Source organism: Syngnathus typhle, unplaced genomic scaffold (genome assembly GCF_033458585.1).
Source record: "Syngnathus typhle isolate RoL2023-S1 ecotype Sweden unplaced genomic scaffold, RoL_Styp_1.0 HiC_scaffold_80, whole genome shotgun sequence".
Classification (NCBI taxonomy): domain Eukaryota; kingdom Metazoa; phylum Chordata; class Actinopteri; order Syngnathiformes; family Syngnathidae; genus Syngnathus; species Syngnathus typhle.
In genome coordinates, this window is record NW_026871986.1 from 196,189 (window position 1) to 211,483 (window position 15,295).

A 15,295-nucleotide genomic window follows, 5' to 3' on the forward strand; every position below is an offset into this window, starting at 1 on the left:
ACCAGAGTGACGGGAGCGGCACAATTCAGAAAAAGTGCTCAGCTCGCCGAGAAAATGCGATTTAAGCAATAAAATTAAAAATGCTTATAAAACATAAACCAAACGTTGGAGGTGGTCATTTCTTAATGCGCAGTAATAAACTCGGCACTCTAAAGCACCCGAGAGCGTTTTTTTCGATGCCAACCTAACCAGAGTGACGGGAGCGGCACAATTCAGAAAAAGTGCTCAGCTCGCCGAGAAAATGCGATTTAAGCAATAAAATTAAAAATGCTTATAAAACATAAACCAAACGTTGGAGGTGGTCATTTCTTAATGCGCAGTAATAAACTCGGCACTCTAAAGCACCCGAGAGCGTTTTTTTCGATGCCAACCTAACCAGAGTTACGGGAGCGGCACAATTCAGAAAAAGCGCTCAGCTCGCCGAGAAAATGCGATTTAAGCAATAAAATTAAAAATGCTTATAAAACATAAACCAAACGTTGGAGCTGGTCATTTCTTCATGCGCAGTGAATAACTCGGCACTCTAAAGCACCCGAGAGCGTTTTTTTCGATGCCAACCTAACCAGAGTGACGGGAGCGGCACAATTCAGAAAAAGTGCTCAGCTCGCCGAGAAAATGCGATTTAAGCAATAAAATTAAAAATGCTTATAAAACATAAACCAAACGTTGGAGGTGGTCATTTCTTAATGCGCAGTAATAAACTCGGCACTCTAAAGCACCCGTGAGCGTTTTTTTCGATGCCAACCTAACCAGAGTGACGGGAGCGGCACAATTCAGAAAAAGTGCTCAGCTCGCCGAGAAAATGCGATTTAAGCAATAAAATTAAAAATGCTTATAAAACATAAACCAAACGTTGGAGGTGGTCATTTCTTCATGCGCAGTGATAAAGTCGGCACTCTAAAGCACCCGAGAGCGTTTTTTTCGATGCCAACCTAACCAGAGTGACGGGAGCGGCACAATTCAGAAAAAGTGCTCAGCTCGCCGAGAAAATGCGATTTAAGCAATAAAATTAAAAATGCTTATTAAACATAAACCAAACGTTGGAGGTGGTCATTTCTTCATGCGCAGTGATAAACTCGGCACTCTAAAGCACCCGAGAGCGTTTTTTTCGATGCCAACCTAACCAGAGTGACGGGAGCGGCACAATTCAGAAAAAGTGCTCAGCTCGCCGAGAAAATGCGATTTAAGCAATAAAATTAAAAATGCTTATAAAACATAAACCAAACGTTGGAGGTGGTCATTTCTTAATGCGCAGTAATAAACTCGGCACTCTAAAGCACCCGAGAGCGTTTTTTTCGATGCCAACCTAACCAGAGTGACGGGAGCGGCCCAATTCAGAAAAAGTGCTCAGCTCGCCGAGAAAATGCGATTTAAGCAATAAAATTAAAAATGCTTATTAAACATAAACCAAACGTTGGAGGTGGTCATTTCTTCATGCGCAGTGAATAACTCGGCACTCTAAAGCACCCGAGAGCGTTTTTTTCGATGCCAACCTAACCAGAGTGACGGGAGCGGCACAATTCAGAAAAAGCGCTCAGCTCGCCGAGAAAATGCGATTTAAGCAATAAAATTAAAAATGCTTATAAAACATAAACCAAACGTTGGAGGTGGTCATTTCTTAATGCGCAGTAATAAACTCGGCACTCTAAAGCACCCGAGAGCGTTTTTTTCGATGCCAACCTAACCAGAGTGACGGGAGCGGCACAATTCAGAAAAAGTGCTCAGCTCGCCGAGAAAATGCGATTTAAGCAATAAAATTAAAAATGCTTATAAAACATAAACCAAACGTTGGAGGTGGTCATTTCTTAATGCGCAGTAATAAACTCGGCACTCTAAAGCACCCGAGAGCGTTTTTTTCGATGCCAACCTAACCAGAGTGACGGGAGCGGCACAATTCAGAAAAAGTGCTCAGCTCGCCGAGAAAATGCGATTTAAGCAATAAAATTAAAAATGCTTATTAAACATAAACCAAACGTTGGAGGTGGTCATTTCTTCATGCGCAGTGAATAACTCGGCACTCTAAAGCACCCGATAGCGTTTTTTTCGATGCCAACCTAACCAGAGTGACGGGAGCGGCACAATTCAGAAAAAGTGCTCAGCTCGCCGAGAAAATGCGATTTAAGCAATAAAATTAAAAATGCTTCTAAAACATAAACCAAACGTTGGAGGTGGTCATTTCTTAATGCGCAGTAATAAACTCGGCACTCTAAAGCACCCGAGAGCGTTTTTTTCGATGCCAACCTAACCAGAGTGACGGGAGCGGCACAATTCAGAAAAAGTGCTCAGCTCGCCGAGAAAATGCGATTTAAGCAATAAAATTAAAAATGCTTATAAAACATAAACCAAACGTTGGAGGTGGTCATTTCTTAATGCGCAGTAATAAACTCGGCACTCTAAAGCACCCGAGAGCGTTTTTTTCGATGCCAACCTAACCAGAGTGACGGGAGCGGCACAATTCAGAAAAAGTGCTCAGCTCGCCGAGAAAATGCGATTTAAGCAATAAAATTAAAAATGCTTATAAAACATAAACCAAACGTTGGAGGTGGTCATTTCTTAATGCGCAGTAATAAACTCGGCACTCTAAAGCACCCGAGAGCGTTTTTTTCGATGCCAACCTAACCAGAGTGACGGGAGCGGCACAATTCAGAAAAAGTGCTCAGCTCGCCGAGAAAATGCGATTTAAGCAATAAAATTAAAAATGCTTATTAAACATAAACCAAACGTTGGAGGTGGTCATTTCTTCATGCACAGTGAATAACTCGGCACTCTAAAGCACCCGATAGCGTTTTTTTCGATGCCAACCTAACCAGAGTGACGGGAGCGGCACAATTCAGAAAAAGTGCTCAGCTCGACGAGAAAATGCGATTTAAGCAATAAAATTAAAAATGCTTATAAAACATAAACCAAACGTTGGAGGTGGTCATTTCTTAATGCGCAGTAATAAACTCGGCACTCTAAAGCACCCGAGAGCGTTTTTTTCGATGCCAACCTAACCAGAGTGACGGGAGCGGCACAATTCAGAAAAAGTGCTCAGCTCGCCGAGAAAATGCGATTTAAGCAATAAAATTAAAAATGCTTATAAAACATAAACCAAACGTTGGAGGTGGTCATTTCTTAATGCGCAGTAATAAACTCGGCACTCTAAAGCACCCGAGAGCGTTTTTTTCGATGCCAACCTAACCAGAGTTACGGGAGCGGCACAATTCAGAAAAAGTGCTCAGCTCGCCGAGAAAATGCGATTTAAGCAATAAAATTAAAAATGCTTATAAAACATAAACCAAACGTTGGAGGTGGTCATTTCTTCATGCGCAGTGATAAAGTCGGCACTCTAAAGCACCCGAGAGCGTTTTTTTCGATGCCAACCTAACCAGAGTGACGGGAGCGGCACAATTCAGAAAAAGTGCTCAGCTCGCCGAGAAAATGCGATTTAAGCAATAAAATTAAAAATGCTTATTAAACATAAACCAAACGTTGGAGGTGGTCATTTCTTCATGCGCAGTGATAAACTCGGCACTCTAAAGCACCCGAGAGCGTTTTTTTCGATGCCAACCTAACCAGAGTGACGGGAGCGGCACAATTCAGAAAAAGTGCTCAGCTCGCCGAGAAAATGCGATTTAAGCAATAAAATTAAAAATGCTTATAAAACATAAACCAAACGTTGGAGGTGGTCATTTCTTAATGCGCAGTAATAAACTCGGCACTCTAAAGCACCCGAGAGCGTTTTTTTCGATGCCAACCTAACCAGAGTGACGGGAGCGGCACAATTCAGAAAAAGTGCTCAGCTCGCCGAGAAAATGCGATTTAAGCAATAAAATTAAAAATGCTTATTAAACATAAACCAAACGTTGGAGGTGGTCATTTCTTCATGCGCAGTGAATAACTCGGCACTCTAAAGCACCCGAGAGCGTTTTTTTCGATGCCAACCTAACCAGAGTGACGGGAGCGGCACAATTCAGAAAAAGCGCTCAGCTCGCCGAGAAAATGCGATTTAAGCAATAAAATTAAAAATGCTTATAAAACATAAACCAAACGTTGGAGGTGGTCATTTCTTAATGCGCAGTAATAAACTCGGCACTCTAAAGCACCCGAGAGCGTTTTTTTCGATGCCAACCTAACCAGAGTGACGGGAGCGGCACAATTCAGAAAAAGTGCTCAGCTCGCCGAGAAAATGCGATTTAAGCAATAAAATTAAAAATGCTTATTAAACATAAACCAAACGTTGGAGGTGGTCATTTCTTCATGCGCAGTGAATAACTCGGCACTCTAAAGCACCCGAGAGCGTTTTTTTTCGATGCCAACCTAACCAGAGTGACGGGAGCGGCACAATTCAGAAAAAGCGCTCAGCTCGCCGAGAAAATGCGATTTAAGCAATAAAATTAAAAATGCTTATAAAACATAAACCAAACGTTGGAGATGGTCATTTCTTAATAAACTCGGCACTCTAAAGCACCCGAGAGCGTTTTTTTCGATGCCAACCTAACCAGAGTGACGGGAGCGGCACAATTCAGAAAAAGTGCTCAGCTCGCCGAGAAAATGCGATTTAAGCAATAAAATTAAAAATGCTTATAAAACATAAACCAAACGTTGGAGGTGGTCATTTCTTAATGCGCAGTAATAAACTCGGCACTCTAAAGCACCCGAGAGCGTTTTTTTCGATGCCAACCTAACCAGAGTGACGGGAGCGGCACAATTCAGAAAAAGCGCTCAGCTCGCCGAGAAAATGCGATTTAAGCAATAAAATTAAAAATGCTTATAAAACATAAACCAAACGTTGGAGGTGGTCATTTCTTCGTGCGCAGTGAATAACTCGGCACTCTAAAGCACCCGAGAGCGTTTTTTTCGATGCCAACCTAACCAGAGTGACGGGAGCGGCACAATTCAGAAAAAGTGCTCAGCTCGCCGAGAAAATGCGATTTAAGCATTAAAATTAAAAATGCTTATAAAACATAAACCAAACGTTGGAGGTGGTCATTTCTTAATGCCCAGTAATAAACTCGGCACTCTAAAGCACCCGAGAGCGTTTTTTTCGATGCCAACCTAACCAGAGTGACGGGAGCGGCACAATTCAGAAAAAGTGCTCAGCTAGCCGAGAAAATGCGATTTAGGCAATAAAATTAAAAATGCTTATAAAACATAAACCAAACGTTGGAGGTGGTCATTTCTTAATGCGCAGTAATGAACTCGGCACTCTAAAGCACCCGAGAGCGTTTTTTTCGATGCCAACCTAACCAGAGTGACGGGAGCGGCACAATTCAGAAAAAGCGCTCAGCTCGCCGAGAAAATGCGATTTAAGCAATAAAATTAAAAATGCTTATAAAACATAAACCAAACGTTGGAGGTGGTCATTTCTTCATGCGCAGTGAATAACTCGGCACTCTAAAGCACCCGAGAGCGTTTTTTTCGATGCCAAGTGACGGGAGCGGCACAATTCAGAAAAAGTGCTCAGCTCGCCGAGAAAATGCGATTTAAGCAATAAAATTAAAAATGCTTATAAAACATAAACCAAACGTTGGAGGTGGTCATTTCTTAATGCGCAGTAATAAACTCGGCACTCTAAAGCACCCGAGAGCGTTTTTTTCGATGCCAACCTAACCAGAGTGACGGGAGCGGCACAATTCAGAAAAAGTGCTCAGCTCGCCGAGAAAATGCGATTTAAGCAATAAAATTAAAAATGCTTATTAAACATAAACCAAACGTTGGAGGTGGTCATTTCTTCATGCGCAGTGAATAACTCGGCACTCTAAAGCACCCGAGAGCGTTTTTTTCGATGCCAACCTAACCAGAGTGACGGGAGCGGCACAATTCAGAAAAAGTGCTCAGCTCGTCGAGAAAATGCGATTTAAGCAATAAAATTAAAAATGCTTATAAAACATAAACCAAACGTTGGAGGTGGTCATTTCTTCATGCGCAGTGAATAACTCGGCACTCTAAAGCACCCGAGAGCGTTTTTTCGATGCCAACCTAACCAGAGTGACGGGAGCGGCACAATTCAGAAAAAGCGCTCAGCTCGCCGAGAAAATGCGATTTAAGCAATAAAATTAAAAATGCTTATAAAACATAAACCAAACGTTGGAGGTGGTCATTTCTTCATGCGCAGTGATAAACTCGGCACTCTAAAGCACCCGAGAGCGTTTTTTTCGATGCCAACCTAACCAGAGTGACGGGAGCGGCACAATTCAGAAAAAGTGCTCAGCTCGCCGAGAAAATGCGATTTAAGCAATAAAATTAAAAATGCTTATAAAACATAAACCAAACGTTGGAGGTGGTCATTTCTTCATGCGCAGTGAATAACTCGGCACTCTAAAGCACCCGAGAGCGTTTTTTTCGATGCCAACCTAACCAGAGTGACGGGAGCGGCACAATTCAGAAAAAGTGCTCAGCTCGCCGAGAAAATGCGATTTAAGCAATAAAATTAAAAATGCTTATAAAACATAAACCAAACGTTGGAGGTGGTCATTTCTTAATGCGCAGTAATAAACTCGGCACTCTAAAGCACCCGAGAGCGTTTTTTTCGATGCCAACCTAACCAGAGTGACGGGAGCGGCACAATTCAGAAAAAGTGCTCAGCTCGCCGAGAAAATGCGATTTAAGCAATAAAATTAAAAATGCTTATAAAACATAAACCAAACGTTGGAGGTGGTCATTTCTTAATGCGCAGTAATAAACTCGGCACTCTAGAGCACCCGAGAGCGTTTTTTTCGATGCCAACCTAACCAGAGTGACGGGAGCGGCACAATTCAGAAAAAGTGCTCAGCTCGCCGAGAAAATGCGATTTAAGCAATAAAATTAAAAATGCTTATAAAACATAAACCAAACGTTGGAAGTGGTCATTTCTTCATGCGCAGTGATAAACTCGGCACTCTAAAGCACCCGAGAGCGTTTTTTTCGATGCCAACCTAACCAGAGTTACGGGAGCGGCACAATTCAGAAAAAGCGCTCAGCTCGCCGAGAAAATGCGATTTAAGCAATAAAATTAAAAATGCTTATAAAACATAAACCAAACGTTGGAGGTGGTCATTTCTTCATGCGCAGTGATAAACTCGGCACTCTAAAGCACCCGAGAGCGTTTTTTTCGATGCCAACCTAACCAGAGTGACGGGAGCGGCACAATTCAGAAAAAGCGCTCAGCTCGCCGAGAAAATGCGATTTAAGCAATAAAATTAAAAATGCTTATAAAACATAAACCAAACGTTGGAGGTGGTCATTTCCTAATGCGCAGTAATAAACTCGGCACTCTAAAGCACCCGAGAGCGTTTTTTTCGATGCCAACCTAACCAGAGTGACGGGAGCGGCACAATTCAGAAAAAGTGCTCAGCTCGCCGAGAAAATGCGATTTAAGCAATAAAATTAAAAATGCTTATTAAACATAAACCAAACGTTGGAGGTGGTCATTTCTTCATGCGCAGTGAATAACTCGGCACTCTAAAGCACCCGAGAGCGTTTTTTTCGATGCCAACCTAACCAGAGTGACGGGAGCGGCACAATTCAGAAAAAGCGCTCAGCTCGCCGAGAAAATGCGATTTAAGCAATAAAATTAAAAATGCTTATTAAACATAAACCAAACATTGGAGGTGGTCATTTCTTCATGCGCAGTGAATAACTCGGCACTCTAAAGCACCCGTGAGCGTTTTTTTCGATGCCAACCTAACCAGAGTGACGGGAGCGGAACAATTCAGAAAAAGCGCTCAGCTCGCCGAGAAAATGCGATTTAAGCAATAAAATTAAAAATGCTTATAAAACATAAACCAAACGTTGGAGGTGGTCATTTCTTCATGCGCAGTGATAAACTCGGCACTCTAAAGCACCCGAGAGCGTTTTTTTCGATGCCAACCTAACCAGAGTGACGGGAGCGGCACAATTCAGAAAAAGTGCTCAGCTCGCCGAGAAAATGCGATTTAAGCAATAAAATTAAAAATGCTTATAAAACATAAACCAAACGTTGGAGGTGGTCATTTCTTCATGCGCAGTGAATAACTCGGCACTCTAAAGCACCCGAGAGCGTTTTTTTCGATGCCAACCTAACCAGAGTGACGGGAGCGGCACAATTCAGAAAAAGTGCTCAGCTCGCCGAGAAAATGCGATTTAAGCAATAAAATTAAAAATGCTTATAAAACATAAACCAAACGTTGGAGGTGGTCATTTCTTAATGCGCAGTAATAAACTCGGCACTCTAAAGCACCCGAGAGCGTTTTTTTCGATGCCAACCTAACCAGAGTGACGGGAGCGGCACAATTCAGAAAAAGTGCTCAGCTCGCCGAGAAAATGCGATTTAAGCAATAAAATTAAAAATGCTTATAAAACATAAACCAAACGTTGGAGGTGGTCATTTCTTAATGCGCAGTAATAAACTCGGCACTCTAGAGCACCCGAGAGCGTTTTTTTCGATGCCAACCTAACCAGAGTGACGGGAGCGGCACAATTCAGAAAAAGTGCTCAGCTCGCCGAGAAAATGCGATTTAAGCAATAAAATTAAAAATGCTTATAAAATATAAACCAAACGTTGGAAGTGGTCATTTCTTCATGCGCAGTGATAAACTCGGCACTCTAAAGCACCCGAGAGCGTTTTTTTCGATGCCAACCTAACCAGAGTTACGGGAGCGGCACAATTCAGAAAAAGCGCTCAGCTCGCCGAGAAAATGCGATTTAAGCAATAAAATTAAAAATGCTTATAAAACATAAACCAAACGTTGGAGGTGGTCATTTCTTCATGCGCAGTGATAAACTCGGCACTCTAAAGCACCCGAGAGCGTTTTTTTCGATGCCAACCTAACCAGAGTGACGGGAGCGGCACAATTCAGAAAAAGCGCTCAGCTCGCCGAGAAAATGCGATTTAAGCAATAAAATTAAAAATGCTTATTAAACATAAACCAAACATTGGAGGTGGTCATTTCTTCATGCGCAGTGAATAACTCGGCACTCTAAAGCACCCGAGAGCGTTTTTTTCGATGCCAACCTAACCAGAGTGACGGGAGCGGCACAATTCAGAAAAAGCGCTCAGCTCGCCGAGAAAATGCGATTTAAGCAATAAAATTAAAAATGCTTATTAAACATAAACCAAACATTGGAGGTGGTCATTTCTTCATGCGCAGTGAATAACTCGGCACTCTTAAGCACCCGAGAGCGTTTTTTTCGATGCCAACCTAACCAGAGTGACGGGAGCGGCACAATTCAGAAAAAGCGCTCAGCTCGCCGAGAAAATGCGATTTAAGCAATAAAATTAAAAATGCTTATAAAACATAAACCAAACGTTGGAGGTGGTCATTTCTTCATGCGCAGTGATGAACTCGGCACTCTAAAGCACCCGAGAGCGTTTTTTTCGATGCCAACCTAACCAGAGTGACGGGAGCGGCACAATTCAGAAAAAGTGCTCAGCTCGCCGAGAAAATGCGATTTAAGCAATAAAATTAAAAATGCTTATAAAACATAAACCAAACGTTGGAGGTGGTCATTTCTTCATGCGCAGTGAATAACTCGGCACTCTAAAGCACCCGAGAGCGTTTTTTTCGATGCCAACCTAACCAGAGTGACGGGAGCGGCACAATTCAGAAAAAGTGCTCAGCTCGCCGAGAAAATGCGATTTAAGCAATAAAATTAAAAATGCTTATAAAACATAAACCAAACGTTGGAGGTGGTCATTTCTTAATGCGCAGTAATAAACTCGGCACTCTAAAGCACCCGAGAGCGTTTTTTTCGATGCCAACCTAACCAGAGTGACGGGAGCGGCACAATTCAGAAAAAGTGCTCAGCTCGCCGAGAAAATGCGATTTAAGCAATAAAATTAAAAATGCTTATAAAACATAAACCAAACGTTGGAGGTGGTCATTTCTTAATGTGCAGTAATAAACTCGGCACTCTAGAGCACCCGAGAGCGTTTTTTTCGATGCCAACCTAACCAGAGTGACGGGAGCGGCACAATTCAGAAAAAGTGCTCAGCTCGCCGAGAAAATGCGATTTAAGCAATAAAATTAAAAATGCTTATAAAACATAAACCAAACGTTGGAAGTGGTCATTTCTTCATGCGCAGTGATAAACTCGGCACTCTAAAGCACCCGAGAGCGTTTTTTTCGATGCCAACCTAACCAGAGTTACGGGAGCGGCACAATTCAGAAAAAGCGCTCAGCTCGCCGAGAAAATGCGATTTAAGCAATAAAATTAAAAATGCTTATAAAACATAAACCAAACGTTGGAGGTGGTCATTTCTTCATGCGCAGTGATAAACTCGGCACTCTAAAGCACCCGAGAGCGTTTTTTTCGATGCCAACCTAACCAGAGTGACGGGAGCGGCACAATTCAGAAAAAGCGCTCAGCTCGCCGAGAAAATGCGATTTAAGCAATAAAATTAAAAATGCTTATAAAACATAAACCAAACGTTGGAGGTGGTCATTTCTTCATGCGCAGTGATAAACTCGGCACTCTAAAGCACCCGAGAGCGTTTTTTTCGATGCCAACCTAACCAGAGTGACGGGAGCGGCACAATTCAGAAAAAGTGCTCAGCTCGCCGAGAAAATGCGATTTAAGCAATAAAATTAAAAATGCTTATAAAACATAAACCAAACGTTGGAGGTGGTCATTTCTCCATGCGCAGTGAATAACTCGGCACTCTAAAGCACCCGAGAGCGTTTTTTTCGATGCCAACCTAACCAGAGTGACGGGAGCGGCACAATTCAGAAAAAGTGCTCAGCTCGCCGAGAAAATGCGATTTAAGCAATAAAATTAAAAATGCTTATAAAACATAAACCAAACGTTGGAGGTGGTCATTTCTTAATGCGCAGTAATAAACTCGGCACTCTAAAGCACCCGTGAGCGTTTTTTTCGATGCCAACCTAACCAGAGTGACGGGAGCGGCACAATTCAGAAAAAGTGCTCAGCTCGCCGAGAAAATGCGATTTAAGCAATAAAATTAAAAATGCTTATAAAACATAAACCAAACGTTGGAGGTGGTCATTTCTTAATGCGCAGTAATAAACTCGGCACTCTAAAGCACCCGAGAGCGTTTTTTTCGATGCCAACCTAACCAGAGTGACGGGAGCGGCACAATTCAGAAAAAGTGCTCAGCTCGCCGAGAAAATGCGATTTAAGCAATAAAATTAAAAATGCTTATAAAACATAAACCAAACGTTGGAGGTGGTCATTTCTTAATGCGCAGTAATAAACTCGGCACTCTAGAGCACCCGAGAGCGTTTTTTTCGATGCCAACCTAACCAGAGTGACGGGAGCGGCACAATTCAGAAAAAGTGCTCAGCTCGCCGAGAAAATGCGATTTAAGCAATAAAACTAAAAATGCTTATAAAACATAAACCAAACGTTGGAAGTGGTCATTTCTTCATGCGCAGTGATAAACTCGGCACTCTAAAGCACCCGAGAGCGTTTTTTTCGATGCCAACCTAACCAGAGTTACGGGAGCGGCACAATTCCGAAAAAGCGCTCAGCTCGCCGAGAAAATGCGATTTAAGCAATAAAATTAAAAATGCTTATAAAACATAAACCAAACGTTGGAGGTGGTCATTTCTTCATGCGCAGTGATAAACTCGGCACTCTAAAGCACCCGAGAGCGTTTTTTTCGATGCCAACCTAACCAGAGTGACGGGAGCGGTACAATTCAGAAAAAGCGCTCAGCTCGCCGAGAAAATGCGATTTAAGCAATAAAATTAAAAATGCTTATAAAACATAAACCAAACGTTGGAGGTGGTCATTTCTTAATGCGCAGTAATAAACTCGGCACTCTAAAGCACCCGAGAGCGTTTTTTTCGATGCCAACCTAACCAGAGTGACAGGAGCGGCACAATTCAGAAAAAGTGCTTAGCTCGCCGAGAAAATGCGATTTAAGCAATAAAATTAAAAATACTTATAAAACATAAACCAAACGTTGGAGGTGGTCATTTCTCAATGCGCAGTAATAAACTCGGCACTCTAAAGCACCCGAAAGCGTTTTTTTCGATGCCAACCTAACCAGAGTGACGGGAGCGGCACAATTCAGAAAAAGTGCTCAGCTCGCCGAGAAAATGCGATTTAAGCAATAAAATTAAAAATGCTTATAAAACATAAACCAAACGTTGGAGGTGGTCATTTCTTAATGCGCAGTAATAAACTCGGCACTCTAAAGCACCCGAGAGCGTTTTTTTCGATGCCAACCTAACCAGAGTGACGGGAGCGGCACAATTCAGAAAAAGCGCTCAGCTCGCCGAGAAAATGCGATTTAAGCAATAAAATTAAAAATGCTTATAAAACATAAACCAAACGTTGGAGGTGGTCATTTCCTAATGCGCAGTAATAAACTCGGCACTCTAAAGCACCCGAGAGCGTTTTTTTCGATGCCAACCTAACCAGAGTGACGGGAGCGGCACAATTCAGAAAAAGTGCTCAGCTCGCCGAGAAAATGCGATTTAAGCAATAAAATTAAAAATGCTTATAAAACATAAACCAAACGTTGGAGGTGGTCATTTCTTAATGCGCAGTAATAAACTCGGCACTCTAAAGCACCCGAGAGCGTTTTTTTCGATGCCAACCTAACCAGAGTGACGGGAGCGGCACAATTCAGAAAAAGTGCTCAGCTCGCCGAGAAAATGCGATTTAAGCAATAAAATTAAAAATGCTTATAAAACATAAACCAAACGTTGGAGGTGGTCATTTCTTAATGTGCAGTAATAAACTCGGCACTCTAGAGCACCCGAGAGCGTTTTTTTCGATGCCAACCTAACCAGAGTGACGGGAGCGGCACAATTCAGAAAAAGTGCTCAGCTCGCCGAGAAAATGCGATTTAAGCAATAAAATTAAAAATGCTTATAAAACATAAACCAAACGTTGGAAGTGGTCATTTCTTCATGCGCAGTGATAAACTCGGCACTCTAAAGCACCCGAGAGCGTTTTTTTCGATGCCAACCTAACCAGAGTTACGGGAGCGGCACAATTCAGAAAAAGCGCTCAGCTCGCCGAGAAAATGCGATTTAAGCAATAAAATTAAAAATGCTTATAAAACATAAACCAAACGTTGGAGGTGGTCATTTCTTCATGCGCAGTGATAAACTCGGCACTCTAAAGCACCCGAGAGCGTTTTTTTCGATGCCAACCTAACCAGAGTGACGGGAGCGGCACAATTCAGAAAAAGCGCTCAGCTCGCCGAGAAAATGCGATTTAAGCAATAAAATTAAAAATGCTTATAAAACATAAACCAAACGTTGGAGGTGGTCATTTCTTCATGCGCAGTGATAAACTCGGCACTCTAAAGCACCCGAGAGCGTTTTTTTCGATGCCAACCTAACCAGAGTGACGGGAGCGGCACAATTCAGAAAAAGTGCTCAGCTCGCCGAGAAAATGCGATTTAAGCAATAAAATTAAAAATGCTTATAAAACATAAACCAAACGTTGTAGGTGGTCAATTCTTCATGCGCAGTGATAAACACGGTACTCTGAAGCATCCGAGAGCGCTTTTTTCTATGCCATCCTAACCAGACTTCTAGCCCTAACCCTAGCGCTTACTCTAATCGTACTCCTTGCTCTTACATGAAGCGTAGCTCTTACACTAACCCTAGCGCTAGCGCTAACCCTAATGCTAGCTCTAACCCTAACCCCAACCCGATACCTAGCTCTAATCCTAACCCCAACCCTACCTTTTACTAGGAGCTATTACCCTAAGTCTTACACTAACTTTATTCCTAGCTCTAACCGTAAACTATGCCATCCTAACAAGACTACTAGCCGTAACCCTAGCTCTTACTCTAATTGTAATCGTAGCGCTTCCATGAACCGTAGCTCTCACACTAACCCTAGCGCTAGCTCTAACCGTAAACCCAACCCCAACCCTAGCTATTACCCTAACTCTTACACTAACCCGATTCCTAGCTCTAACCCTAACCCTAGCTATTACCCTAACTCTTACACTAACCCTATTCCTAGCTCTAACCTTAACCCCAACCCTAGCTCTTACTCTAAACCTAATCCTTGCTCTAGCTGGGATTTGAACTCAGGCTGCCTGGGTGCGAGTACAGAGCACTAACCACTACACTATGGAACCTACACCTATGTTGCACGGAAGTTACGTATATGGTTTTATGGAGGAGCTTACAAGCAAAGCTAGGAATAGTTAAATGCCAAAATAGTTGAGGTTCCGCTGAGACTTGAACTCAGGTTGCTGGGGTGAGAGTCCAGCGCACTAACCACTACGGTATGGAATCCACACCATTAATCCATGTAAGTTACCTATATGGTTTTATGGAGCAGCTCACAAGCAACTAGCAAAGATAGGAATAGTTAAATTCCAAAATAGTTGAGGTTCCACTGAGCCTTGAAGTCAGGTTGCTGGGGTTAGAGTCCAGCGCACTAACCACTACGGTATGGAATCCACACCAGTAATCCATGTAAGTTACCTATATGGTTTTATGGAGCAGCTCACAAGCAACTAGCAAAGATAGGAATAGGTAAATGCCAAAATGGTTGAGGTTCCACTGAGACTTGAACTCAGGGCGCTGGGGTGAGAGTCCAGAGCACTAACCGATACAGTATGGAACCCACACCATTAATCCTTGGAAGTTACCTATATGGTTTTATAGAGCAGCTCACAAGCAAATAGTATAGATAGGAATAGGTAAATGCCAAAATAGCTGAAGTTTCACTGAGACTTGAACTCAGTTCGCTGGGGTGAGAGTCCACAGCACAAACCACTACAGTATGGCACCCACAAAATTACTTAATGGATGTTACTTATATGGTTTTATGGAGCAGCTCACACGCAAATTGTATAGGAATAGGTAGTATAGATAGGAATACGTAAATTCCAAAAGAAAAAGTGTTCTGTAGTGTAGTGGAAAGTGCTCTGGACTCTCACCCCAACGACCTGAGTTCAAGTCTCAGTGGAACCCCAACTGTTTTGGCATTTACCTATTCCTAACTATACCATTTGCTTGTGAGCTGCTCCATAAAACCGTATAGGTAACTTCCATGAAGTGATAGTGTGGTTTCCATACTGTAGTGGTTAGTGCTCTGTACACTTACTCCAGCGACCAGAGTTCAAGTCTCAGTGGAACCTCTACTATTTTAGCATTTACCTATTCCTATCTACACTGGCTTTTGAGCTGCTCCATAAAACCATATACGTAACTTCCATGTAGTAATGTCGTGCGTTCCATAGTGTAGTGGTTAGTTCTCTGGGCTCTCACCCCAGTGACCAGAGTTCAAGTCTCACTAGAACCGCACTGTTTTTGGCATTTAGCTATTCCTATCTATACTGCTTGTGAGCTGCTCCATAAAACCGTATGACATGTGAAGAGATTGACAATAAAGCTGACTTTGACTTTGAGAG